Below are 27924 nucleotides of genomic sequence, written 5' to 3' on the forward strand. Positions count from 1 at the left end.
ACCCCGGCCCCGCCCCGCGCTCACACAGCGACCCCGGCCCCGCCCCGCGCTCACACAGCGACCCCGGCCCCGCCCCGCGCTCACACAGCGACCCCGGCCCCGCCCCGCACTCACACAGTGACCCCGGCCCCGCCCCGCACTCACACAGTGACCCCGGCCCCGCCCCGCACTCACACAGCGACCCCGGCCCCGCCCCGCGCTCACACAGCGACCCCGGCCCCGCTCCGCACTCACACAGTGACCCCGCCCCGCCCCGCGCTCACACAGTGACCCCGCCCCCGCCCCGCTCACACAGTGACCCCGCCCGCGCTCACAGTGACCCCGCCCCGCGCTCACACAGCGACCCCGGCCCCGCCCCGCCCCCGCTCACACAGCGACCCCGCCCCCGCCCCCGCGCTCACACAGCGACCCCGGCCCCGCCCCGCGCTCACACAGTGACCCCGGCCCCGCCCCGCACTCACACAGTGACCCCGGCCCCGCCCCGCACTCACACAGCGACCCCGGCCCCGCCCCGCGCTCACACAGTGACCCCGGCCCCGCCCCGCGCTCACACAGTGACCCCGGCCCCGCCCCGCGCTCACACAGCGACCCCGGCCCCGCCCCGCGCTCACACAGCGACCCGGCCCCGCCCTGCGCTCACACAGTGACCCCGACCCCGCCCCGCGCTCACACAGCGACCCCGGCCCCGCCCCGCGCTCACACAGCGACACCGCCCCCGCCCCGCGCTCACACAGTGACCCCGGCCCCGCCCCGCGCTCACACAGCGACCCCGGCCCCGCCCCGCGCTCACACAGCGACCCCGCCCCGCGCTCACACAGCGACCCCGCCCCGCGCTCACCCAGCGACCCCGGCCCCGCCCCGCCCCGCGCTCACACAGCGACCCCGGCCCCGGCCCCGCCCCGCGCTCACACAGCGACTCCGACCCCGCCCCGCCCCGCGCTCACACAGTGACCCCGCCCCGCGCTCACACAGTGACCCCGCCCCGCACTCACACAGTGACCCCGGCCCCGCCCCGCGCTCACAGTGACCCCGGCCCCGCCCCGCGCTCACACAGCGACCCCGGCCCCGCCCCCGCCCCGCGCTCACACAGTGACCCCGCCCCGTCCTGCGCTCACACAGTGACCCCGGCCCCGCCCCCCGCTCACACAGTGACCCCGGCCCCGCCCCGCGCTCACACAGCGACCCCGACCCCGCCCCGCGCTCACACAGTGACCCCGGCCCCGCCCCGCGCTCACACAGTGACCCCGCTCCGCCCCGCGCTCACACAGTGACCCCGCCCCGCCCCGCGCTCACACAGCGACCCCGGCCCCACCCCGCGCTCACACAGCGACCCCGACCCCGCCCCGCGCTCACACAGCGACCCCGACCCCGCCCCACGCTCACACAGTGACCCCGACCCCGCCCCGCGCTCACACAGTGACCCCGGCCCCGCCCCGCGCTCACACAGTGACCCCGGCCCCGCCCCGCGCTCACACAGTGACCCCGGCCCCGCCCCGCGCTCACAGTGACCCCGGCCCCGCCCCGTCCTGCGCTCACACAGTGACCCCGGCCCCGCCCCGCGCTCACACAGTGACCCCGGCCCCGCCCCGTCCTGCGCTCACACAGTGACCCCGCCCCGCACTCACACAGTGACCCCGGCCCCGCCCCGTCCTGCGCTCACACAGTGACCCCGGCCCCGCCCCGTCCTGCGCTCACACAGTGACCCCGCTCCGCCCCGTCCTGCGCTCACACAGTGACCCCGCCCCGCGCTCACCGTGATCCCGGCCCCGCCCCGCGCTCACACAGTGACCCCGCCCCGCGCTCACACAGCGACCCCGGCCCCGCCCCGCGCTCACACAGTGACCCCGCCCCGCGCTCACACAGCGACCCCGGCCCCGCCCCGCACTCACACAGTGACCCCGGCCCCGCCCCGCTCTCACAGTGACCCCGCCCCGCGCTCACACAGTGACCCCGGCCCCGCCCCGCACTCACAGTGACCCCGCCCCGCGCTCACACAGTGACCCCGGCCCCGCCCCGCGCTCACAGTGACCCCGCCCCGCGCTCACACAGTGACCCCGCCCCGCGCTCACACAGTGACCCCGGCCCCGCCCCGCGCTCACACAGTGACCCCGGCCCCGCCCCGCGCTCACACAGTGACCCCGGCCCCGCCCCGCGCTCACACAGTGACCCCGCCCCGCCCCGCGCTCACACAGCGACCCCGGCCCCGCACTCACACAGTGACCCCGGCCCCGCCCCGCGCTCACAGTGACCCCGCCCCGCGCTCACACAGTGACCCCGCCCCGCGCTCACACAGTGACCCCGGCCCCGCCCCGCGCTCACACAGTGACCCCGGCCCCGCCCCGCGCTCACACAGCGACCCCGGCCCCGCCCCCGCCCCGCGCTCACACAGCGACCCCGGCCCCACCCCGCACTCACACAGTGACCCCGCCCCGCTCACACAGTGACCCCGCCCCGCGCTCACAGTGACCCCGCCCCGCGCTCACACAGCGACCCCGGCCCCACCCCGCGCTCACACAGCGACCCCGGCCCCGCCCCGCGCTCACACGGTGACCCCGGCCCCGCCCCGCGCTCACACAGTGACCCCGCCCCGCGCTCACACAGCGACCCCGGCCCCGCCCCGTCCTGCGCTCACACAGTGACCCCGGCCCCGTCCCGCGCTCACACAGTGACCCCGCCCCGCGCTCACCGTGATCCCGGCCCCGCCCCGCGCTCACACAGTGACCCCGCCCCGCTCACACAGTGGCCCCGCCCCGCTCACACAGTGACCCCGCCCCGCGCTCACACAGCGACCCCGGCCCCGCCCCGCCCCCGCTCACACAGCGACCCTGGCCCCGCCCCCGCCCCGCGCTCACACAGCGACCCCGCCCCGCGCTCACACAGCGACCCCGGCCCCGCCCCGCCCCCGCTCACACAGCGACCCCGGCCCCGGCCCCGCCCCGCGCTCACACAGCGACCCTGGCCCCGGCCCCGCACCGCGCTCAAACGTTGACCCCGGCCCCACCCCGCGCTCACACAGCGACCCCGACCCCGCCCCGCACTCACACAGCGACCCCGACCCTGCCCCGCGCTCACACAGTGACTCCGACCCCGCCCCGCACTCACACAGTGACTCCGACCCCGCCCCGCGCTCACACAGTGACCCCGACCCCGCCCCGCGCTCACACAGCGACCCCGGCCCCGCCCCGCACTCACACAGCGACCCCGACCCCGCCCCGCGCTCACACAGTGACCCCGCCCCGCACTCACACAGCGACCCCGACCCCGCCCCGCGCTCACACAGTGACTCCGACCCCGCCCCGCGCTCACACAGTGACCCCGCCCCGCACTCACACAGCGACCCCGACCCCGCCCCGCGCTCACACAGTGACTCCGACCCCGCCCCGCACTCACACAGTGACCCCGCCCCGCGCTCACACAGTGACTCCGACCCCGCCCCGCACTCACACAGCGACCCCGACCCCGCCCCGCGCTCACACAGTGACCCCGCCCCGCGCTCACACAGTGACCCCGACCCCGCCCCGCACTCACACAGCGACCCCGGCCCCGCTCCGCACTCACACAGTGACCCCGGCCCCGCCCCGCACTCACAGTGACCCCGCCCCCTCCCCGCACTCACACAGTGACCCCGGCCCCGCCCCGCGCTCACACAGTGACTCCGACCCCGCCCCGCGCTCACACAGTGACCCCGACCCCGCCCCACGCTCACACAGTGACTCCGACCCCGCCCCGCGCTCACACAGTGACCCCGGCCCCGCCCCGCGCTCACACAGTGACCCCGACCCCGCCCCACGCTCACACAGTGCCCCGACCCCGCCCCGCACTCACACAGCGACCCCGCCCCCGCCCCGCACTCACACAGCGACCCCGACCCCGCCCCGCACTCACACAGCGACCCCGACCCCGCCCCGCACTCACACAGCGACCCCGACCCCACCCCGCACTCACAGTGACCCCGACCCCGCCCCGCGCTCACACAGTGACCCCGCCCCCGCCCCGCGCTCACACAGCGACCCCGGCCCCGCCCCGCACTCACACAGTGACCCCGGCCCCGCCCCGCGCTCACACAGCGACCCCGGCCCCGCCCCGCACTCACACAGCGACCCCGACCCCGCCCCGCACTCACACAGTGACCCCGGCCCCGCCCCGCGCTCACACAGTGACCCCGCCCCGCGCTCACACAGTGACCCCGCCCCGCACTCACACAGTGACCCCGGCCCCGCCCCCGCGCTCACACAGTGACCCCGGCCCCGCCCCGCACTCACACAGTGACCCCGCCCCGCACTCACACAGTGACCCCGGCCCCGCCCCGCGCTCACACAGTGACCCCGCCCCGCACTCACACAGTGACCCCGGCCCCGCCCCGCGCTCACACAGTGACCCCGCCCCGCACTCACACAGTGACCCCGGCCCCGCCCCGCACTCACACAGCGACCCCGCCCCGCGCTCACACAGTGACCCCGCCCCGCACTCACACAGTGACCCCGGCCCCGCCCCGCACTCACACAGTGACCCTGGCCCCGCCCCGCGCTCACACAGTGACCCCGCCCCGCGCTCACACAGTGACCCCGCCCCGCACTCACACAGTGACCCCGGCCCCGCCCCCGCGCTCACACAGTGACCCCGGCCCCGCCCCGCACTCACACAGTGACCCCGCCCCGCACTCACACAGTGACCCCGGCCCCGCCCCGCGCTCACACAGTGACCCCGCCCCGCGCTCACACAGTGACCCCGCCCCGCGCTCACACAGTGACCCCGCCCCGCCCCGCACTCACACAGTGACCCCGGCCCCGCCCCGCACTCACACAGTGACCCCGACCCCGCCCCGCACTCACACAGTGACCCCGGCCCCGCCCCGCACTCACACAGCGACCCCGCCCCGCGCTCACACAGTGACCCCGCCCCGCACTCACACAGTGACCCCGGCCCCGCCCCCGCCACGCACTCAGTGACTCCGACCCCGCCCCGCACTCACACAGTGACCCCGCCCCGCACTCACACAGTGACCCCGCCCCGCGCTCACACAGTGACTCCGACCCCGCCCCGCGCTCACACAGCGACCCCGACCCCGCCCCGCGCTCACACAGTGACTCCGACCCCGCCCCGCACTCACACAGCGACCACGACCCCGCCCCGCGGTCACACAGTGACCCCGGCCCCGCCCCGCACTCACACAGTGACCCCGGCCCCGCCCCGCACTCACACAGTGACCCCGGCCCCGCCCCGCACTCACACAGCGACCACGACCCCGCCCCGCACTCACACAGCGACCACGACCCCGCCCCGCGGTCACACAGTGACCCCGCCCCCGCCCCGCACTCACACAGCGACCACGACCCCGCCCCGCGGTCACACAGTGACCCCGGCCCCGCCCCGCACTCACACAGTGACCCCGGCCCCGCCCCGCACTCACACAGTGACCCCGGCCCCGCCCCGCACTCACACAGTGACCCCGACCCCGCCCCGCGGTCACACAGTGACCCCGCCCCGCACTCACACAGTGACCCCGGCCCCGCCCCGCGCTCACAGTGACCCCGGCCCCGCCCCGCACTCACACAGCGACCCCGACCCCGCCCCGCGCTCACACAGTGACCCCGGCCCCGTCCTGCGCTCACACAGTGACCCCGGCCCCGCCCCGCGCTCACACAGTGACCCCGCCCCGCGCTCACAGTGAACCCGGCCCAGCCCCGCGCTCACAGTGACCCCGCCCCCGCCCCGCTCACACAGTGACCCCGCCCCGCGCTCACACAGCGACCCCGGCCCCGGCCCCGCCCCGCGCTCACACAGCGACCCCGGCCCCGCCCCGCGCTCAAACGTTGACCCCGGCCCCACCCCGCGCTCACACAGCGACCCCGACCCCGCCCCCGCCCCGCACTCACACAGCGACCCCGACCCCGCCCTGCACTCACACAGCGACCCCGACCCCGCCCCGCGCTCACACAGCGACCCCGACCCTGCCCCGCGCTCACACAGCGACCCCGACCCCGCCCCGCACTCACACAGCGACCCCGCCCCGCGCTCACACAGTGACCCCGCCCCGCGCTCACACAGCGACCCCGACCCCGCCCCGCGATCACACAGTGACCCCGCCCCGCACTCACACAGTGACCCCGGCCCCGCCCCGTCCTGCGCTCACACAGTGACCCCGCCCCGCACTCACACAGTGACCCCGGCCCCGCCCCGCGCTCACACAGTGACCCCGCCCCGCACTCACACAGTGACCCCGGCCCCGCCCCGCGCTCACAGTGAACCCGGCCCCGCCCCGCACTCACACAGTGACCCCGGCCCCGCCCCGCGCTCACACAGTGACCCCGCCCCGCACTCACACAGTGACCCCGGCCCCGCCCCGCGCTCACAGTGAACCCGGCCCCGCCCCGCGCTCACAGTGACCCCGCCCCGCTCACACAGCGACCCCGGCCCCGCCCCGCCCCCGCTCACACAGCGACCCTGGCCCCGCCCCCGCCCCCGCCCCGCGCTCACACAGCGACCCCGGCCCCGCCCCGCGCTCACACAGCGACCCCGGCCCCGCCCCGCGCTCAAACGTTGACCCCGGCCCCGCCCCGCGCTCACACAGCGACCCCGGCCCCGCCCCGCGCTCACACAGCGACTCCGACCCCGCCCCGCGCTCACACAGCGACTCCGACCCCGCCCCGCGCTCACACAGTGACCCCGCCCCGCGCTCACACAGTGACCCCGCCCCGCGCTCACACAGCGACTCCGACCCCGCCCCGCGCTCACACAGTGACCCCGCCCCGCGCTCACACAGCGACTCCGACCCCGCCCCGCACTCACACAGCGACCCCGACCCCGCCCCGCGCTCACACAGTGACCCCGCCCCGCGCTCACACAGCGACTCCGACCCCGCCCCGCACTCACACAGCGACCCCGACCCCGCCCCGCGCTCACACAGTGACCCCGGCCCCGCCCCGCGCTCACAGTGACCCCGGCCCCGCCCCGTCCTGCGCTCACACAGTGACCCCGGCCCCGCCCCGCGCTCACAGTGAACCCGGCCCCGCCCCGCGCTCACAGTGACCCCGCCCCGCTCAGTGACCCCGCCCCGCTCACACAGCGACCCCGCCCCCGCCCCGCGCTCACACAGCGACCCCGCCCCGCGCTCACACAGCGACCCCGGCCCCGCCCCCGCTCACACAGCGACCCCGGCCCCGGCCCCGCCCCGCGCTCACACAGCGACCCCGGCCCCGCCCCGCGCTCAAACGTTGACCCCGGCCCCACCCCGCGCTCACACAGCGACTCCGACCCCGCCCCGCACTCACATAGCGACCCCGACCCCGCCCTGCGCTCACACAGTGACTCCGACCCCGCCCCGCACTCACACAGCGACCCCGACCCCGCCCCGCACTCACACAGTGACCCCGACCCCGCCCTGCGCTCACACAGTGACTCCGACCCCGCCCCGCACTCACACAGCGACCCCGACCCCGCCCTGCGCTCACACAGTGACTCCGACCCCGCCCTGCGCTCACACAGTGACTCCGACCCCGCCCCGCACTCACACAGTGACTCCGACCCCGCCCTGCGCTCACACAGTGACTCCGACCCCGCCCCGCACTCACACAGCGACCCCGACCCCGCCCCGCGCTCACACAGTGACCCCGCCCCGCGCTCACACAGTGACTCCGACCCCGCCCCGCGCTCACACAGTGACCCCGACCCCGCCCCGCGCTCACACAGCGACCCCGACCCCGCCCCGCGCTCACACAGCGACCCCGGCCCCGCCCCGCGCTCACACAGCGACCCCGGCCCCGCCCCGCGCTCACACAGCGACCCCGACCCCGCCCCGCGCTCACACAGCGACCCCGGCCCCGCCCCGCGCTCACACAGCGACCCCGGCCCCGCCCCGCGCTCACACAGCGACCCCGGCCCCGCCCCGCGCTCACACAGCGACCCCGACCCCGCCCCGCGCTCACACAGCGACCCCGGCCCCGCCCCGCGCTCACACAGTGACCCCGCCCCGCACTCACACAGTGACCCCGCCCCGCGCTCAGTGACTCCGACCCCGCCCCGCGCTCACACAGCGACCCCGACCCCGCCCCGCGCTCACAGTGACCCCGCCCCGCGCTCACACAGTGACTCCGACCCCGCCCCGCGCTCACACAGCGACCCCGACCCCGCCCCGCACTCACACAGCGACCCCGACCCCGCCCCGCACTCAGTGACCCCGGCCCCGCCCCCGCCACGCACTCAGTGACTCCGACCCCGCCCCGCGCTCACACAGCGACCCCGCCCCGCGCTCACACAGCGACCCCGCCCCGCGCTCACACAGCGACCCCGACCCCGCCCCGCGCTCACACAGCGACCCCGACCCCGACCCCGCCCCCGCCCCCGCCCCGCGCTCACACAGCGACCCCGACCCCGGCCCCGTCCCGCGCTCACACAGCGGCCCCGCCCCGCGCTCACACAGCGGCCCCGCCCCCGGCCCCGTCCCGCGCTCACACAGCGGCCCCGCCCCGCGCTCACACAGCGGCCCCGCCCCGCGCTCACACAGCGACCCCGGCCCCGACCCCGGCCCCGCCCCGCGATCAGACAGCGAGTCTGAATCCGCTGTTTGCCTTTGTGCTGCTATTGATGAAGTCAATCGCACTCTCACTGTTATATTGAGGGAGGACACCTCGGAGAGCTCATACAGCGAGGCAAAATGTGTCGAGCTCAGGATTAGGAAGGGTGTATTCACAATGTCGGCCGCCCAACAGCCAGCGGGAGATAGAGGAACGGATATGTCGGCAGATTTTGGCAAGGTGTAAAAGTAACAGAGTTGTTGTGGTGGGAGATTTTAATTTCCCCTGTATTGACTGGGACTCAATAGCACTCTCAGTCTGTCCTGACACCTTCAATGACTCATTGATACTGTCAGGTTCCTCTGCTGCTGCGTCCGGTTTAGCACTGTGCCCTTTATTTTATATTGCCTCCATGTTCTTCCGAATGAAATGAATCACTTCACACTTCTCTACGCTGACATTTATTGGCCACCTGTCTGTGGGTCAAAGAACAAAGAAAGAACAAAGAAAATTACAGCACAGGAACAGGCCCTTCGGCCCTCCAAGACTGCACCGACCATGCTGCCCGACTGAACTAACACCCCCTCCCCTTCCGGGGACCATATCCCTCTATTCCCATCCTATTCATGGATTTGTTTCTACCGTATCCACTTCCACTACCTCCCCCGGCAGCGAGTTCCAGGCACCCACCACCCTCTGTAAAAATCCTACCTTGTACATCTCCTTTAAACCTTGCCCCTCGCACCTTAAACCTATGCCCCCGAATAATTGACTCTTTCACGCTGGGAAAAAGCTTCTGTCTATCCACTCTGTCCATGCCTCTCATAATCTTGTAGACTTCTATCAGGTCTCCCCTCAACCTCCATCGCTCTAATGAGAACAAACCAAGTTTCTCCAACCTCTCCTCCATACCAGGCAACATCCTGATAAATCTTTTCTGTACCCTCTCCAAAGCCTCCACAACCTTCTGGTAGTGTGGCGACCAGAATTGAACACTATATTCCAAGTGAGGCCTAACTAAGGTTCTATAAAGCTGCAACATGACTTGCCAATTTTTAAACTCAATACCCCAGTCGATGAAGGCAAGCATGCTGTATGCCTTCTTGACTACCTTCTCCACCTGCGTTGCCACTTTCAGTGACCTGTGTACCTGTACACCCAGATCCCTCTGCCTATCAATACTCCTAAGGGTTCTGCCATTTACTGTATATTTCCTATCTGTATTAGACCTTCCAAAATGCATTACCTCACATTTGTCCGGATTAAACTCCATCTGCCATCTCTCCGTCCAAGTCTCCAACCGATCTATATCCTGCTGTATCCTCTGATGGTCCTCATTGCTATCCGCAAATCCACCAACCTTTGTGTCGTCTGCAAACTTACTAATCAAACCAGTTACATTTTCCTCCAAATCATTTATATATATTACAAACAGCAAAGGTCCAGCACTGATCACTGAGGAACGCCACTTGTCACAGCCCTCCATTCAGAAACGCACCCTTCCACTGCTACCCTCTGTCTTCTATGACTGAGCCAGTTCTGTACCCACCTTGCCAGCTCACCTCTGATCCCATGCGACAGCACCTTATGCCACCAGTCTGCCATGAGGGACCTTGTCAAAGGCCTTACTGAAATTCATGTCAACAACATCCACTGCCCTACCCTCATCAATCATCTTCGTCACTTCCTCAAAAAACTCAATCAAGTTAGTGAGACACAACTTCCCCTTCACAAAACCATGTTGCCTCTCACTAATACATCCACTTATTTCCATGTGGAAGTAAATCCTGTCTTGAAGAATCCTCTCCAATAATTTCCCTACCACTGACACAAGGTTCACCGGCCTGTAATTATCTTAAACAAAGAAACAACATTGGCTATTCTCCAATCCTCTGGGACCTCCCTGTAGCCAGTGAGGATACAAAGATTTCTCTCAAGGCCCCAGCAATTTCCTCACTTGCCTCTCTCCCGTCAGGCCCTGGGGACTTGTCTATCCTAATGTTTCTCAAGACCCCCAATACCTCCTCATTTTTGATCTCAACATGACCCAAACTATCCTACATACCCTTCTCCAGACTCATCATCCACCAAGTCCTTCTCTTTGATGAATACTGATGCAAAGTACTCATTTATTACCTCTCCTATTTCCTCAGGTTCCACGAATAGATTCCCTCCTCTGTCTTTGAGTGGGCCAACCCTCTCTATATAAAAAGCCTTCGGATTTTCCTTAATCCTGCTGGCCAATTACTTTTCGTGACCCCTTTTAGCCCTCCTTACCCCTTGCTTAAGTTTCTTTCTACTTTCCTTGTATTCCACACTTGCTTCGTGTGTTCCCAGCCTCCTAGCTTTGACAAATGCTTCCTTTTTCTCTTTGACTAGGCTCACAATATCTCTTGTTATCCAAGGTTCCCAAAACTTGCCATACTTATCCTTCATCCTTACAGGAATGTGCCGGTCCTGAATCCCTATCAACTTACACTTGAAAGCCTCCCACATGCCAGATGTTGATTTGCGCTCGAACATCTGCCCCCAATCTACATTCTTCAGTTCCTGCCTAATATTGTTGTAATTAGCCTTCCCCCAATTTAGCACCTTAACTTGAGGACTACACTTATCTTTATCCATCAGTACATTAACACTTACTGAATTGTGGTTACTGCTCCCCTACTGAAACGTCAACCACCTGGCCGGGCTCAATCCCCAATACCAGGTCCAGTTCCCTAGTTGGACTATCTACATACTGCTTCAAGAAGCCCGCCTGGATGCTCCTTACAAACTCTGCCCCATCCACGCCCCTAGCACTAAGTGAATCCCAGTCAATATAGGGGAAATTAAAATCTCCCACCACAACAACCCTGTTACTTTTACACCTTGCCAAAATCTGCCTACATATATGTTCCTCTATCTCCTGCTGGCTGTTGGGCGGCCTATAGTAAACCCCCAACATTGTGACTACACCCTTCCTATTCCTGAGCTCTACACATATTGCCTCGCTGTATGAGCCCTCCGAGGTGTCCTCCCACAGTACAGCTGTGATATTCTCCTTAACCAGTTTGCAACTCCCCCACTCCTTTATCCCGCCTGAAACATCTGTATCCTGGAATGTTAGATGCCAATCCTTTCTGTCCCTTAACCAAGTCTCTGTAATGGCAACAACATAGTTCCAAGTACGAATCCAAACCCTAAGTTCATCTGCCTTACCTGTTAAGCTTCCCACATTGAAACAAATGCACTTCAGCCCACCAGACCCTCTTTGATTAGCAACCACACCCTGTCTGCTCTTTCCCTGAGTCTACTGGCCCTAATCTCCAGTTCCCCTTCAGTTAATTCACCTTTGTTTTGGTTCCCACTCACCTGCCAAACTAGTTTAAATTCTCCCGTGTGACACTAGCAAACCTCCCGGCCAAAATATTTATGCCTTTCCAGTTTAGATGCAACCAGTCCTTCTTGTACAGGTCCCACCTGCACCTGAAGAGACCCCAATTGTCCAGATATCTGAAACCCTCCCTCCTACACCAGCTGTTTAGCCACATGTTGAGCTGCACTATCTTCCTATTTCTAGCCTCACTGGCATGTGGCACAGGGAATAATCCTGAGATTACAACCCTAGAGGTCCTGCTTTTTAACTTTCTACCTAACTCCCTAAACTGCTGCTGCAGGACCTCATCACTCTTCCTGCCTATGTCGTTAGTACCAATATGTACCACGACCTCTGGCTGTTCACCCTCTCTCTTCAGAATACTTTCTGCCCGTTCAGAGACATCCTGGACCCTGGCACCAGGGAGGCAACAGACCATCCTGGAGTCTCTTTCACAGAAGCGCCTATCTGCACCCCTCACTATAGAGTCCCCTATGACTATTGCTCTAGTGCTCTTTTTCCCTCCCTGCTTAACAACAGAGCCAGCCGTGGTGCCACTGCTCTGGCTGCTGCTGCTGTTATCATGATGTGGAGATGCCGGTGTTGGACTGGGGTAAACACAGTAAGAGTTTTAACCTGGTGTTGTTAAAACTCTTGCTGCTGTTATCCCCAGATAGGCCATTCCCCCCCAACAGTATCCAAAATGATATACTTGTTAGTGAGGGGGACGGCCACAGGGGATTCCTGCACTGACTGCCTGCCCCTTCTAGTGGTCTACAATCTACACGCAAAGGGTAAAGAAATAAATCAGTCGACCAACTAGAGTTCAGAGTTAATATTTGAAGCTGTAATTTGCTTTTGAAGTTCTACACTGGTCCGCCTCACATTCACAATGCTTCTGGGTTTTGTATTATCCACATATTTGAAATTGTGTTTGTACACTGAGGGGTCACAACACTGACCCCGAGGGAACACCACTACACGCCTTCCTCCAATCGAGAAAGATCCATTAACCACTAATCTCTCTTTCCTGTCACTCAGCCAATGTCATCTCAAAGTTGTTGCTGTCCCTTTTATTCCACAAGCTTTAACTTTGCTCACACATCTGCAGTGTGGCATTTTATGCTGTTAAGGAATAAAGATTGAATGATTTGGGATTAATAGAGGACTAGGGACCAGGGAGCGGCGCGGGCTTGGAGGGCCGAAGGGCCTGTTCCTGTGCTGTTCTTTGTTCTTCATCATTGGGTTAAAAATCACTCTGTGAAACATAGAGCAAGCTGCTTTTTTTTAAACCAAAACACGGTCAACTCCCTTCACAACAATGTGGAGTTACTGATCAACACACACCTGACGAATGGTCAATGAGGTTTATTACTATGAGGTTAGTTACGGAAGCTATAATGCTTACTCTTAAATAAACAAAACACTTGACCCCAAGTTTTATTATTTTACTGGCCTTTGGCTCAGAAGCACTGACCCAACATTGACCCTTGTAAAGCCCAGTTTTCAGGAATGAATTCAAAGTATTTCCCAGAAATTGAAGGCATCTTTTGGACAAACATTTTGATTTGATTTTCCCCCCCCCCCAAGATGGCACCGGAGTGAGGCAACTTCTTGCAAGCTGTGCCCAGCATACCTTCTATCTTTTACTCTCATTCCCTTCTCTATGAACGGTATGCTTTGTCTGTATAGCGCTCAACAGTACTTTTCACTGTATGTTAATACATGTGACAATAATAAATCAAATCAAATATTTATGATGAGAACTCATGCCCAGTAAGACAGCACTCAGAGACAGAAATTGAAGGGGCAGCCTCATTACAATGGGGGTTAAATATAGGATACTAATTAGGGGTGGTCTATTATTAGTCAGATTAACATCTGCCACATACAAAAATCATAGAATCCCTATAGTGCAGAAGGAGGCCATTCAGCCCATCAAGTCTGCACCAACAACAATCCCATCCAGCCTTATTCCGTTAACCCCACATAGTTACCCTGACACTGTGGGACAATTTAGCATGGCCAATTCACCTAACCTGCACACCTGTGGAGTGTGGGAGGAAACCGGAGCACCTGGAGGAAACCCACAGACACAGGGCAAACGTGCAAACTCCACACAGACAGTCACCCAAGGCTGGAATTGAACCCGGGTCCCTGGCGCTGTGAGGCAGCAATGCTAACTACTGTGTCACTGTGATGTCACCAGGGGCTGGGGGTTGCACTAGGTGGGGTGGAGTTCTCTCAGTTCAATCGGGCAGCACAGTGGTTAGCACTGCTGTCTCACAGCACCAGGGACCTGGGTTTGATTCCCGGCTTGGGTCACTGTCTGTGTGGAGTTTGCACATTCTCCCCGTGTCTGTGGGTTTCCTCCAGGTGAACAAGAACAAAGAAAATTACAGCACAGGAACAGGCCCTTCGGCCCTCCAAACCTGTACCAACCATGCTGCCCGACATAACTAAAGCCCCCTATGCTTCCAGGGACCATATCCCTCTATTCCCATCCTATTCATGTATTTGTCAAGACGCCCCTTAAAAGTCACTATCGTATCTGCTTCCACTACCTCCCTGGCACTATGTTCCAGGCACCCACCACCCTCTGTATAAAAAATCTGCTTCGTACATCTCCTTTAAACCTTGCCCCTCACACCTTAAACCTGTGCCCCCTTGTAATTGACTCTTCCACCCTGGGAAAAAGCTTCTGACTATCCACTCTGTCCATGCCTCTCATAACCTTGTAGACTTCGATCAGATCTCCCCTCAACCTCCGTCATTCCAGTGAGAACAAAGCAAGTTTCTCCAACCTCTCCTCATACCTAATGCCCTCCATACCAGGCAACATCCTGGTAAATCTTTTCTGTACCCTCTCCAAAGCCTCCACATCCTTCTGGTAGTGTGGTAACCAGAATTGAACGCTATATTCCAAGTGTGGCCTAGCTAAGCTTCTATAAAGTTACAACATGCCTTGCCAACCTGTGCTCCAGTTTCCTCCCACAGTCCAAAGATGAGCGGGTTAGGTAGATTGGCCATGCTAAATTGCACCTCAGTATCAGGAGGACTAGCTAGGTAAATGGATGGGGTTAGGACCTAGGTAGGATTGTGGTTGGTGCAGGCTCAATGGTCCAAATGGGTTCCTTCTGCACTATAGGATTCTATGAATAAGTCACAGTTGTCCAGGTACAATAGAAAGGTAAATGTTTATTGGTCTCCAGGCACTCACCAAAATCAAAAGACAGGAAATAAATACCTACATCTTCCTTCAACCTGACTTTACACAGTTGAGCACACAGCAAACTCTTCCCTCTCCCAGGCAACCTTTTCTCATCCACAAGTCAGTGCTCTACTGATATAGTCTGATCAGGCTGCACAGCTGATCCTCATTGCAGCAATTCCTCGTCAGGCTGCCATATGACTTCCGACAGCCATCTTAGTTTGGAAAGCTCTTACCCAGAAACTGGAGGACACGAGGATGGAGTCAGGCCCTGGTGGTATTGTTCTATTAATTATACAACACAAACATTCGTTATAAATATTTTAACTCAAACTTGAAGCTTTAGATCCATTAGGGAGACCTGTTCAGTTGACTCAGACCTGCTCTGAACCAAACAAATTTCATTTGGGATTAAAGCAATATCATTAATATTTGATATATATCTTTACCTAATTATTCTGAGAATGCTTACATCTGTAACAAGTAAAGCTTGATTGTTGGATTCTCAGAGAGAAATAAGGATTAGACTTTTTTCTTTTTGGGATTTATTAAACTCTGTGAAATAAACACCTTGGGTAACCGACCATCTTGCACACTTTCTTATTAAAATACATTTGTTTGTATTCTTAAAACTTAGATGCTCTCACCTAACCTTCTGTATCAAACACTCGGTAATGGTGTGAGGATAATTACTGAGGCGTTACCTTGGATGTTTATAATATTCAGGAAAATTATAATTGAGCTAAAATATTATTGAAATTTAGACCATTGTGAGGTAGGTAAAATTCCCAAGTGATTTTCTTCCTTTGGCTAAGAATAGATTCACTGGATCCACAGCCATGTTTGTGAGCCTGGTTTCTTTTGGCCAAAGTTAAGGAAAGTTTTCTGGGAGGGTCACCTGATTTCATTAGCTCCAAAATAAGGGGCTATGATTGTAAAAACAGTACATTGCCTTTTGGAAGTCTATGTACACCACATCAACAGCATTACCCTCATCAACCCTCTCTGTTACCTCTTCAAAAAACTCTAGCAAATTAGTTAAACCTTTGCATTTAAAAAATCCATGCTGGCTTTCCTTAGTTAACCCACTTTTGTCCAAGTGACTATTAATTTTGTCCCAAATCTCTCTTTTTAGAAGCTTTCCCACCACTGAGGTCAAACTGACTGGTTGACTGTTGTTTCTGGGTTTATCTTTGCATTTATTTTGAACAACATTTCCAATTCTCCAGTTAGAACATAGAACATAGAACATTACAGCGCAGAACAGGCCCTTCGGCCCACGATGTTGCACCGACCAGTTAAAAAAAAACTGTGACCCTCCAACCTAAACCAATTTCTTTTCGTCCATGAACCTATCTACGGATCTCTTAAACGCCCCCAAACTAGGCGCATTTACTACTGATGCTGGCAGGGCATTCCAATCCCTCACCACCCTCTGGGTAAAGAACCTACCCCTGACATCGGTTCTATAACTACCCCCCCTCAATTTAAAGCCATGCCCCCTCGTGCTGGATTTCTCCATCAGAGGAAAAAGGCTATCACTATCCACCCTATCTAAACCTCTAATCATCTTATATGTTTCAATAAGATCCCCTCTTAGCCGCCGCCTTTCCAGCGAAAACAATCCCAAATCCCTCAGCCTCTCCTCATAGGATCTCCCCTCCATACCAGGCAACATCCTGGTAAACCTCCTCTGCACCCTCTCCAAAGCCTCCACATCCTTCCTGTAATGTGGGGACCAGAACTGCACACAGTACTCCAAGTGCGGCCGCACCAGAGTTGTGTACAGTTGCAACATAACGCTACGACTCCTAAATTCAATCCCCCTACCAATAAACGCCAAGACACCATATGCCTTCTTAACAACCTTATCTACTTGATTCCCAACTTTCAGGGATCTATGCACACATATACCTAGATCCCTCTGCTCCTCCACACTATTCAAAGTCCTCCCGTTAGCCCTATACTCAACACATCTGTTATTCCTACCAAAGTGAATTACCTCACACTTCTCCGCATTAAACTCCATCCGCCACCTCTCGGCCCAACTTTGCAACCTGTCTAAGTCTTCCTGCAAACTACGACACCCTTCCTCACTGTCTACCACACCACCGACTTTGGTGTCATCAGCAAATTTGCTAATCCACCCAACTATACCCTCATCCAGATCATTAATAAATATTACAAACAGCAGTGGCCCCAAAACAGTTCCCTCGTTCCACATCTGAGTCGAAGGAAGACGGGAAAATTATCACCAGTGCTTCTGCAATTTCCACTCTCACTTACTTTCCTCAGGATTCTCAGATCTATAGAACCGTAGAATCCCCACAGAACAGAATGAGGACATTCGACTCTGAAAGAGCATCTTACTCAGACCCACTGCCCTATCCCCATAACCCCACACATTTATCAGGGCTTATCCACCTAACCTACACATCTTTGGACACTAAGGGACAATTTAGCATAACCAATGCACCTAACCTGCCAATCTTTGGAAACCGGAGCACCCGGAGGAAAGCCATGCAGACACAGGGAGAACATACAAACTCCACACAGACAGTCACCCAAACCGGGAATCAAACCTGATTCCCTGGCACTGTGAGGCAGCAGTGCTAACCACTGTTGCACTGTGCCGCCCATTGACCATTTGACCATCCCATCTATATCTTCTTGTAGCCCATGATATTCAGCCTCACTGTTAACCACCCGACCAATCTTTGTGTCATCCGCAATCTTACTAATCCTACCCCCCACATAGTCACCTATATTGTTTATATCATAGAATCCCTACAGTGCAGAAGGAGACCATTCAGCCCATCAAGTCTGCAATGACCACAATCCAACTCAGACCCTATTCCCATAACCCCACATTTTTACCATGCTAATTCCCCCTGACATTAGGGTCAACTTAGCATGACCAGTCAACCTAACCCACACATCTTTGGACTGTGGTAGGAAACTGGAGCACCCAGAGCAGAATGTGCAAACTCCACACAGACAGTGATCCAAGGCCGAAATTGAATCCAGGTCCCTGGCGCTGTGAGGTAGCAGTGCTCATCACTGTGCCACCGTGCCACCTTATAAATGATGAATAATAGGGGACCTAATACAGATCCCTGTGGTACGCCAGTGGACGTTGGCTTCCAGTCACTAATGATGTGGAGATGCCGGCGTTGGACTGGGGTAAACACAGTAAGAAGTTTAACAACACCAGGTTAAAGTCCAACAGGTTTATTTGGTAGCAAAAAAGCCACTAGCTTTCGGAGCGCTGCCCCTTCATCAGGTGAGTGGGAGTTGTGTTCACAAACAGGGCGTATAAAGACACAAACTCAATTTACAAAATAATGGTTGGAATGCGAGTCTTTACAGGTAATCAAGTCTTAAAGGTGCAGACAATGTGAGTGGAGAGAGGAGTGAGTGCACAGGTTAAAGAGATGTGTATTGTCTCCAGCCAGGACAGTTAGTAAGATTTTGCAAGCCCAGGCAACTCATGGGGGTTACAGATATCTGTGCTTAACCCTCTCTCCACTCACATTGTCTGTACCTTTAAGACTTGATCATAGAAACCCTACAGTACAGAAAGAGGCCATTCGGCCCATCGAGTCTGCACCAACCACAATCCCACCCAGGCCCTACCCCCATATCCCTACATATTTTACCCACTAATCCACGCATCCCAGGACATGAAGGGGCAATTTTTTAGCATAGCCAATCAACCTAACCCGCACATCTTTGGACTGTGGGAAGAAACCGGAGCACCCGGAGGAAACCCACGCAGACACGAGGAGAATGTGCAAACTCCACACAGACAGTGACCCAAGCCGGGAATCGAACCCAGGTCCCTGGAGCTGTGAAGCAGCAGTGCTAACCACTGTGCTACCGTGCCGCCCATTGATATCCGTACCCCAGTGCGAGTCAGTGTGTGTGGGACTGTACCACAGTAAATGTCAGTGTGTGTGGAATCCGTACCCCAATGAGAGTGTGTGGAACCCATTCCCCAGTGAGAGCCAGGGTATGTGTGGAAGCTGTAACTAAGAGAGAGTTAGTGTGCGTGGAACTCATTCCCCAGTCAGAGCCAGTGTGTGTGGAGCCTGTACACCAGTGAGAGTCAGTGTGTGTGGAACCCTGTACACCAGTGAGAGTCAGTGTGTGTGGAACCCTGTACACCAGTGAGAGTCAGTGTGTGTGGAACCCTGTACACCAGTGAGAGTCAGTGTGTGTGGAACCCTGTACACCAGTGAGAGTCAGTGTGTGTGGGACCCGTACCCCAGTGAGAGTCAGTGTGTGTGGAACCCATTCCCCAGTGAGAGTCAGTGTGTGTGGAACCCATTCCCCAGTGAGAGTCAGTGTGTGTGGAACCCATTCCCCAGTGAGAGTCAGTGTGTGTGGAACCCATTCCCCAGTGAGAGTCAGTGTGTGTGGAACCCGTACCCCAGTGAGAGTCAGTGTGTGTGGAACCCGTACCCCAGTGCGAATCAGTGTGTGTGGAACCCGTACCCCAGCGAGAGTGTGGGGAACCCATACACCAGTGAGAGTCAGTGTGTGTGGAACCTGTACCCCAGTGAGTGTCAGTGTGTGTGGGACCCATACCCCAGTGAGTGTCAGTGTGTGTGGAACCCATACCCCAGTGAGAGTCAGTGTGTGTGGGACCCGTACCCCAGTGAGAGTCAGTGTGTGTGGAACCCGTACCCCAGTGAGAGTCAGTGTGTGTGGGACCCGTACCCCAGTGAGAGTCAGTGTGTGTGGGACCCGTACTCCAGTGAGAGTCAGTGTGTGTGGGACCCGTCCCCAGTGAGAGTCAGTGTGTGTGGGACCCGTACCCCAGTGAGAGTCAGTGTGTGTGGGACCCGTACCCCAGTGAGAGTCAGTGTGTGTGGGACCCGTACTCCAGTGAGAGTCAGTGTGTGTGGGACCCGTACCCCAGTGAGAGTCAGTGTGTGTGGGACCCGTACCCCAGTGAGAGTCAGTGTGTGTGGAACCCGTACCCCAGTGAGAGTCAGTGTGTGTGGGACCTGTACCCCAGTGAGAGTCAGTGTGTGTGGGACCCGTACTCCAGTGAGAGTCAGTGTGTGTGGGACCCGTACTCCAGTGAGAGTCAGTGTGTGTGGGACCCGTACTCCAGTGAGAGTCAGTGTGTGTGGAACCCGTACCCCAGTGAGAGTCAGTGTGTGTGGGACCCGTACCCCAGTGAGAGTCAGTGTGTGTGGGACCCGTACTCCAGTGAGAGTCAGTGTGTGTGGGACCCGTACCCCAGTGAGAGTCAGTGTGTGTGGGACCTGTACCCCAGTGAGAGTCAGTGTGTGTGGGACCCGTACCCCAGTGAGAGTCAGTGTGTGTGGGACCTGTACCCCAGTGAGAGTCAGTGTGTGTGGAACCCGTACTCCAGTGAGTGTCAGTGTGTGTGGGACCTGTACCCCAGTGAGAGTCAGTGTGTGTGGGACCCGTGCCCCAGTGAGAGTCAGTGTGTGTGGGACCCGTGCCCCAGTGAGAGTCAGTGTGTGTGGGACCCGTACCCCAGTGAGAGTCAGTGTGTGTGGAACCCGTACCCCAGTGAGTGTCAGTGTGTGTGGGGAACCCGTACCCCAGTGAGAGTCAGTGTGTGTGGGACCCGTGCCCCAGTGAGAGTCAGTGTGTGTGGGACCCGTACTCCAGTGAGAGTCAGTGTGTGTGGGACCCGTACCCCAGTGAGAGTCAGTGTGTGTGGGACCTGTACCCCAGTGAGAGTCAGTGTGTGTGGGACCCGTACCCCAGTGTGAGTCAGTGTGTGTGGGACCTGTACCCCAGTGAGAGTCAGTGTGTGTGGAACCCGTACTCCAGTGAGTGTCAGTGTGTGTGGGACCTGTACCCCAGTGAGAGTCAGTGTGTGTGGGACCCGTGCCCCAGTGAGAGTCAGTGTGTGTGGGACCCGTGCCCCAGTGAGAGTCAGTGTGTGTGGGACCCGTACCCCAGTGAGAGTCAGTGTGTGTGGAACCCGTACCCCAGTGAGTGTCAGTGTGTGTGGGGAACCCGTACCCCAGTGAGAGTCAGTGTGTGTGGGACCCGTGCCCCAGTGAGAGTCAGTGTGTGTGGGACCCGTACCCCAGTGAGAGTCAGTGTGTGTGGAACCCGTACTCCAGTGAGAGTCAGTGTGTGTGGAACCCGTACCCCAGTGAGAGTCAGTGTGTGTGGGACCCGTACCCCAGTGAGAGTCAGTGTGTGTGGGACCCGCACCCCAGTGAGAGTCAGTGTGTGTGGGACCCGTACTCCAGTGAGAGTCAGTGTGTGTGGGACCCGTGCCCCAGTGAGAGTCAGTGAGTGTGGGACCCGTACCCCAGTGAGTGTCAGTGTGTGTGGGACCCGTACCCCAGTGAGAGTCAGTGTGTGTGGGACCCGTACCCCAGTGAGAGTCAGTGTGTGTGGATCCCATACCCCAGTGAGTGTCAGTGTGTGTGGGACCCGTACCCCAGTGAGAGTCAGTGTGTGTGGGACCCGTACCCCAGTGAGAGTCAGTGTGTGTGGGACCCGTACCCCAGTGAGAGTCAGTGTGTGTGTGGGACCCGTACCCCAGTGAGAGTCAGTGTGTGTGGAACCCGTACCCCAGTGAGAGTCAGTGTGTGTGTGGGACCCGTACCCCAGTGAGAGTCAGTGTGTGTGGAACCCGTACCCCAGTGAGTGTGGGACCCGCACCCCAGTGAGAGTCAGTGTGTGTGTGGGACCCGTACCCCAGTGAGAGTCAGTGTGTGTGGGACCCGTACCCCAGTGAGAGTCAGTGTGTGTGGGACCCGTACCCCAGTGAGAGTCAGTGTGTGTGTGGGACCCGTACCCCAGTGAGAGTCAGTGTGTGTGGGACCCGTACCCCAGTGAGAGTCAGTGTGTGTGTGGAACCCGTACCCCAGTGAGAGTCAGTGTGTGTGTGGGACCCATACCCCAGTGAGAGTCAGTGTGTGTGGGACCCGTACCCCAGTGAGAGTCAGTGTGTGTGGAACCCGTACCCCAGTGAGAGTCAGTGTGTGTGGATCCCGTACCCCACTGAGAGTCAGTGTGTGTGGGACCCGTACCCCAGTGAGAGTCAGTGTGTGTGGGACCCGTACCCCAGTGAGAGTCAGTGTGTGTGGAACCCGTACCCCAGTGAGAGTCAGTGTGTGTGGAACCTGTACCCCAGTGAGAGTCAGTGTGTGTGGGACCCGTACCCCTGTGAGAGTCAGTGTGTGTGGATCCAGTACCCCAGTGAGAGTCAGTGTGTGTGGAACCCGTACCCCAGTGAGAGTCAGTGTGTGTGGATCCAGTACCCCAGTGAGAGTCAGTGTGTGTGGATCCAGTACCCCAGTGAGAGTCAGTGTGTGTGGATCCAGTACCCCAGTGAGAGTCAGTGTGTGTGGGACCCGTACCCCAGTGAGAGTCAGTGTGTGTGGATCCAGTACCCCAGTGAGAGTCAGTGTGTGTGGGACCCGTACCCCAGTGAGAGTCAGTGTGTGTGGGACCCGTACCCCAGTGAGAGTCAGTGTGTGTGTGGGACCCATACCCCAGTGAGAGTCAGTGTGTGTGGGACCCGTACCCCAGTGAGAGTCAGTGTGTGTGGAACCCGTACCCCAGTGAGAGTCAGTGTGTGTGGATCCCGTACCCCAGTGAGAGTCAGTGTGTGTGGGACCCGTACCCCAGTGAGAGTCAGTGTGTGTGGGACCCGTACCCCAGTGAGAGTCAGTGTGTGTGGAACCCGTACCCCAGTGAGAGTCAGTGTGTGTGGAACCTGTACCCCAGTGAGAGTCAGTGTGTGTGGGACCCGTACCCCTGTGAGAGTCAGTGTGTGTGGATCCAGTACCCCAGTGAGAGTCAGTGTGTGTGGAACCCGTACCCCAGTGAGAGTCAGTGTGTGTGGATCCAGTACCCCAGTGAGAGTCAGTGTGTGTGGATCCAGTACCCCAGTGAGAGTCAGTGTGTGTGGATCCAGTACCCCAGTGAGAGTCAGTGTGTGTGGATCCAGTACCCCAGTGAGAGTCAGTGTGTGTGGGACCCGTACCCCAGTGAGAGTCAGTGTGTGTGGGACCCGTACCCCAGTGAGAGTCAGTGTGTGTGGATCCAGTACCCCAGTGAGAGTCAGTGTGTGTGGATCCAGTACCCCAGTGAGAGTCAGTGTGTGTGGGACCCGTACCCCAGTGAGAGTCAGTGTGTGTGGATCCAGTACCCCAGTGAGAGTCAGTGTGTGTGGGACCCGTACCCCAGTGAGAGTCAGTGTGTGTGGATCCAGTACCCCAGTGATAATGTGAGTGCTGTTGCTGTGCGTGTCAGTATTTTGAAGTGAGGACTTGAAGACGTGGAGGAAAGTGTAAATTATTGGAGTCCTTACTATCAATCTCTGATTTCATTGGGAATAAATTTGCCACCAGGACGAAAGCAGGAGCTGGAGGTGTTTGCTCCATGAGGGGTTTGTTTGTGAATTGAACGGATGCATTGTCAGTGAGTGAGCTGCATTGAGAGGAATGAGTGGTTAATGAGGACTGATGATGAACAGCCTGCTCTGGAAGAGATCCTCTTGAAGCCGGGAGCTGCTTTCTGAATCTTGCTGCATACAAGGTGATTAGCAAATCTCCAGCAAAGCTCAGGTGTCTAACTGTGTCTCTGAGATAAAATAATGTCTTCAGCATGTCAGGCTGACTGAATGAAATGATTGTCTAAGCTGCCTGTTCTCAGTGAAGGATTGCCCAAGAGTGATTAAGTGGAGCAGTTCAGACTATTCTGCACTGAAGTGGTTTATGATATAATCATTTGGAAGCTGCTTGGCACATTAATACCCACAGGCAAGTTTCCAAATGAATTATTTCATTGTTTAATTGATTGTTGGTGACTAATGTGTTTTTATACTTTTACAAACATGCAGCAGTAACAGCGGCAGTTCCACGCGGTGATCCTGACTCTCTGAGCTGTGGTATTTCATCGCCGTGTCTCAGTCCCTCTTTTATCAACTCTGAGACTTTGACACATGTCTCGCATCCGTTTGTTTCTGGGTCATTGACGAGGCAAGAATGAAGCTAACACTGAGTTCTGCTGTGAACAGAGTTTATTGGCATTGGGTTCAGAGGGAAACTAAGCCAGAGTAAGTCGGAGACTGAGTTATTATCTATCTGATTAATCTTTAACAGATAGAAAGAAAGCCCCGCATTCATAGCCCTACCAGTTCAGGCCCAGTGTTACAGCAGTGAGTCGGTGAAGCCAAGTTCGTGCCTGCTTACTGAGTTGCTGCATTCACCTGTTTATCGCAAACGCACCAATCAAAAGTCACATAAAAGCAAAATACAGCAGATGCTGGAAACCTGAAATGAAAACAGGGATGTCATAGAGATTTACAGCATGGAAACATGTCCTTCAGCCCAACTTCTCTATGCTGTCCAGTTTTTACCACTAAGCTAGTCCCAATTGCCCGCTTTTGGCCCACATCCCTCTATACCCATCTTAAACACGTAACTGTCTAAATGCTTTTTAAAAGACAAAATTGTACCGACTCTACTACTACCTCAGACACTCACCACCCTCTGTGTGAAATAAATTGCCCCTCTAGATCCTTTTGTATCTCTCCCCTCTCACCTTAAATCTATGTCCTTTAGTTTTAGACTCCCCTACTTTTGGGAAAAGATGTTGACTATCCAGCTCATCTATGCCAGACCTCTATAAAATCACCCCTATGCTCCAGAGAAAAAAGTTCCATCTATCCAGCCTCTCCTTATAACTCAAACCATCAAGTTCTGGTGGCATCCTAGTAAATCTTTTCTGCACTCTTTCTAGCTTAATAATAGCCTTTCTATAATAGGGTGACCAAAACTGTACACAGTATTCCAAGTGTGTCCTTACCAATGTCTTGTACAACTCCAACGAGACGTCCCAACTCCTATATTCAATGTTCTGACCGATGAAACCAAGCATGCCGAATGCCTTCTTCACCACTCTGTCCACCTGTGACTCCACTTTAAGGAGCTATGAACCTGTACCCCTAGATCTCTTTGTAACTCTCCCCAACGCCCTACCATTAACTGAGTAAGTCCTGACAGAGGAGACTTGTGAAAGCACTTCACAATCACACTATCACAGACTGAGATGGAGCAGGGTCACTGGCAGACAGGAGTCAACCCGATGCTCAGCTCTGGGTGGATGATGAACCTCTGGTCTGTCCATCAGGTGAGAGATACTGGCCGTGCGGAGCAGGCTCTGTGGATGTGGTGGAGATATTGGGTGCAGGCTGCATTCTCGTCCATCCAGAGCATGAGCACTGGGACCACTCACCCTACAGATGTACAGCCTCCTCCATTGACAGACTGCACTGTCTGCTGGGCCACACCCAGCAGGTTACATCATATCGTGGGTATGTGTCCAGGGAACCCAGAGCCATGGGCCGGAGTTCTCTGGCATTTCACGCCAAACCAATGAGAACGGAAAATTTGGCGCTCAGACAAGTCTTCATTCACTGCAGCAGGGCCAGAAAAACCCAGCCACAGGCACGGTCGGAGAATCCAGACCCTGGAATCACATCCAGATCCTGGATGTGAGGGGCAGACAATTGAAGCTGATGTCAGAGGGTGAGCAGTCGCTGATGCCATCTGGGACAGCCTCTTTTCCATTGGCACAGATCCCCAGAATGTCACAGTGCTCCTGGGCGGAGAGCCCCGGGCTGTGCATCAGACAACCCTCATCCCTTCCGGTTCCAGGGCATCCCTGAGGTCCTCCCTGGGATGGAGAGGCAGCTGGAGTGAGATCCAGAAGCCTCGCCATCCTTTGGCACAGACCATCGTGGATCCCAACCAGTGCCTGCACCGTGCAGTCAAAGCCCAGCACCATGGAAGCTCACACACTCAGACATGGGGATCATGAGCTGAGCCATGGTGTGGACATCTCCTGCCAAGGAGCGCATGTCCTGCGCCAAGATCTCCACCGTGGATGCCACCCTCGCAGTGTTGGTCTCGGTGCGCTGCAGTGACGGCACCATCTCCTCGGATAGAAGGCAATGGGATTCCTCCAGTCGGCCTTGCCATCCGAGGAGGGCTGATGTCATCCCTTCCTGATACTCGTGACTCTGTCTTTGCAGCTCCAGCAGCTGTGGGACGCCTGGGCCCAGGGGCACATGCAAAAGCAACATTGTGAAAACAAACAGCAGTCTTCATCCAAGACTGTCATTATTTTATGAATCAACTATTAATTTATTGCTTTGTATAAGAATATATTAAACACATCAGTGGGGAACCGGCCCCGTCGCTGGGGAACCGGCTCCGTCGCTGGGGAACCGGCCCCGTCGCTGGGGAACCGGTCCCGTCGCTGGGGAACCGGCCCCGTCGCTGGGGAACCGGCCCCGTCGCTGGGGAACCGGCCCCGTCGCTGGGGAACCGGCCCCGTCGCTGGGGAACCGGCCCCGTCGCTGGGGAACCGGCCCCGTCGCTGGGGAACCGGCTCCGTCGCTGGGGAACCGGCCCCATCGCTGGGGAACCGGCCCCGTCGCTGGGGAACCGGCCCCGTCGCTGGGGAACCGGCTCCGTCGCTGGGGAACCGGCCCCGTCGCTGGGGAACCGGCTCCGTCGCTGGGGAACCGGCTCCGTCGCTGGAGAACTGACCCCACCGGTGAGAAACTGAACCCATCGCTGGGGAACTGGCCCCATCAGAGACTTGGTTGAAAGAGGGACAGGACTGGCAGCTGAATATTCCGGGGTACAAGTGTTTTAGGCGAGACAGAGGAGGGGCCAAAAGAGGTGGGGGAGTAGCGGTATTGGTTGGAGAGCATATTACAGCGGTGCAGAGGGAGGACAATTCAGAGGGGTCGTGTAACGAGTCACTCTGGGTGGAGCTTAGAAACAGGAAGGGCGCAGTCACTATGTTGGGGGTGTACTACAGGCCCCCCAACAGCCCAAGGGAAGTGGAAGGACGGATATGTCAGGAGATACTGGATAGGTGCAGGAAAAATAGGGTTGTTGTAATGGGAGACTTCAATTTCCCTGGTATAGACTGGAAATCGCTGAGAGCAGGGACTCTGAATGGGGAGGAATTTGTAAAATGCGTACAGGAGGGTTCTTTGGAACAATATGTAGATAGCCCGACTAGAGAGGGGGCTATACTGGACCTAGTACTGGGGAATGAGCCCGGTCAGGTCTTCAAAGTTTCGGTAGGGGAACATGTGGCAAATAGTGACCACAATTCTGTTAGCTTTAGGATAGTGATGGAAAAGGATGAGTGGTGTCCCAAGGGTAAGGTGTTGGATTGGGGGAAGGCTAACTTTAGTGGGATTAGGCAGAAATTGGCAGCTCTTGATTGGGAGAGGCTGTTTGAGGGTAAATCCACATCTGGCATGTGGGAGTCTTTTAACGAACAGTTGTTAGGGCTGCAGGATAGGCATGTGCCTGTAAAAAAGAAGGATAGGAAGGGTAGGATTCGAGAACCGTGGATAACCAGGGAAATTGAGGGACTGGTCAAAAAGAAAAGAGAGGTGTATGTTAGGTCCAGGCAGCTAAAAACGGAGGGAGCTCTGGAGGAGTACAAAGAAAGTAGGAAAGAACTCAAATGGGGAATTAGAAGGGCAAAAAGGGGTCACGAAATGTTCTTGGCAGACAGGATTAAGGAGAATCCCAAGGCATTTTATTCATATGTTAGGAACAAAAGGGTTGTCAGGGAAAAAATCGGACCTCTCAGGGACAAAAGTGGGGAATTATGCTTGGAGCCCAAAGAAGTAGGGGAGATCCTAAATGAATACTTTGCGTCGGTATTCACAAAGGAGAGGGATGTGTTGACTGGGAGTGTCTCGGAGGGGAGTGTTGAACCGTTAGAGAAAATCTCCATTACAAGGGAGGAAGTGTTAGGTTTGTTAGAGAATATAAAGACTGACAAATCCCCAG

Source organism: Mustelus asterias, unplaced genomic scaffold, assembly GCF_964213995.1.
Source record: "Mustelus asterias unplaced genomic scaffold, sMusAst1.hap1.1 HAP1_SCAFFOLD_787, whole genome shotgun sequence".
NCBI classification, from domain to species: domain Eukaryota; kingdom Metazoa; phylum Chordata; class Chondrichthyes; order Carcharhiniformes; family Triakidae; genus Mustelus; species Mustelus asterias.